Source organism: Gossypium hirsutum, chromosome A10, assembly GCF_007990345.1.
Source record: "Gossypium hirsutum isolate 1008001.06 chromosome A10, Gossypium_hirsutum_v2.1, whole genome shotgun sequence".
In the NCBI taxonomy this organism is placed as follows: Eukaryota; Viridiplantae; Streptophyta; class Magnoliopsida; order Malvales; family Malvaceae; genus Gossypium; species Gossypium hirsutum.
The window spans coordinates 93,204,192-93,206,607 of NC_053433.1; positions in this window are offsets into that span (position 1 = coordinate 93,204,192).

Sequence of the window (2,416 nt, forward strand, 5' to 3'; positions counted from 1 at the left end):
AACACACACAAGTAAGCTTATTGAAGCTTAGTAAGTTCATAGGTTTAAAAGTAATGCTTACCAAACATAATATTTCCAAACAATAACAAAACATTTACTAAAGTTTCCTGCCATTCACAACCACTGTTATAATACTTCATGTGGTTGAGCTCAACATTAACAACTACTCAATCTCTTTCATTTGGTTCACTCCTCTTGTATTACTTATTATCAAATTAGGAAACAGCTTACCAAATTGAGTACATCATTGCTCAGTGCCACGATTCACAACTCAATATGGTTTTCCTTATTGAAATACCATGCCTACATTTTACAACTCGGTATGGGAAATGTCATACCTACGTTTCTTAACTCAGTATGGATAATACCATACCTACGCTTCACAACTCAGTATGGTTAATACCATACCTACGTTTCACAATTTAGTATGGATGATACCATACCTACGTTTCACAACTTTGCCATGGATCAACCATGGCCTTATCCGCCAATTCATCACATGTCACAATACAAACGTACTCAATCCTGCGTTTTTCCTAATTTGAATTTCCACTTTTATTCTTTCATTTTAACATAATTTTCACAATCCCACAGTAAATTCATATTTAATAACACATTATATCATTCAATCATTCACAAATAAACATGTAAATTCAACCATATGAACTTACCGGACTGATTTGTAGAAGATATTGAAATTTATGAATTATTCTGTAACTTTTTCTTTTCCTCGTTCTTCTTTGGATTCTTGATCTATAAATGTAAAATATTTTCACTCATTAGCATTTATTTCCTTTCTATTTCACTTCACAATTTATTCTCTTCAATTTTTGAAATTGCACTTTTACCTCAAAATTTATAGTTTTTACAATTTAGTCCCTGCTCTATTCACCCATCAATTGAACTAATTTTTCTCAATTAACACTTTATTTTATCATTATAAACTATTTCAAAACCTTTGATATTCTAAATTTCAACACCAACCTCTAATTCACAACTTTTTCACAATTAGGTCTTAAATATCATTTTCTATCAAAATCACTTAATAAAACCACCTTAATATGAAATTAGAACTTAAATTTAATAATAATTCATCATAAAATTCCATTAATAACCCAGGGTAATTCCCAATTTCACCCACCAAATCAAAAACTAATGAATTCTATGAGTAGACCTAAGTGTAAAAGTCATAAAAACATAAAAATTATCAAGAAAAAGCAAGAATTAAACTCACATGATGCAAAAATATGAAAAACCAGCTTTATCTAGGCATCCTATTGCGTTTTGGATGAGAAAATATGAAGAGATCTCTAGATTTTTCAATTTTGTTCTTATTTTATATGTTAAAATTGTAAAATTTCCAATTTTGCCCTTATTTTCCTTATTTTTCTGCTGATTTTCTTGCCCTTTCCGTCCAGCCTATTCACTTTTAGGCTTAATTTCCCTTAAATCCTCTTTCTTTTAACACTTGAGCTATTTAATCCTTCTAGCAAATTTTACATTTGTTACAATTTAGTTCTTTTTATTTAATTGACTACCCAAAAGTTAAAATTTCTCAACCAAACTTTACTACTAACTAAATGACACTCCATAAATATTTCTAAAAATATTTATGGCTTGGTTTTCAAATTCGAGGTCTCGATACCTCATTTTTTGACCCGTTTGACCTAATAAATTCTTTTAATTCACCAAATTCACCAATTCACAAATTCTTCTAAATTCTTACTTGACTCATAAATATTAAATTACTATCTTGTTCAATCTTACACAACAGGGCTGACCAATATATTATTTTGTGAAATAGAAACCAGCTCTAAAGTAGTCTACTTGGTCGGATCGGTCTATCACACGTCATCATCCCTATCATCTAACTGTAGATTCATTATATTTGACTCCATATTGAAATCGATCAAAACATTAGGCCAAACTAAAAAACATAACAGAGAAAATAGAAAAGACCAAAGAAACTAAACAAAACAAAGACACGCTATGAAATTAGATAGAAACGTGCTACGAGAGTAGACTAAACAAAAATTTAGTTAGTATCCACTTAGGTTATTGGCATTTTTTTTTAATTCATATTTGTCTTTATACAATATGTTGATAATGAACAATTTTGAATTTTGTGAATGAATTGGATACTAATTCATTCAAGAAATGAATGTATTATTGAATCACTATACAAATAATGATTTAAACCCAACCAATCACTTAATTGTTACGATGTCATTATTACAAAATTTAACGTCAACTATCTCACTCTCTCATTCAACTAACTTGTCTTACCAATGACTAAAAACTCCCTTAAAATTAAAATAAAATTGTTGCTTATCCTTAAAAGAACTATCGTTTTTATATCTTAAATCACCTTAAAGGCTTGGTTTGAACTTCAATGTTTTTATACTGTCTCTTTTTA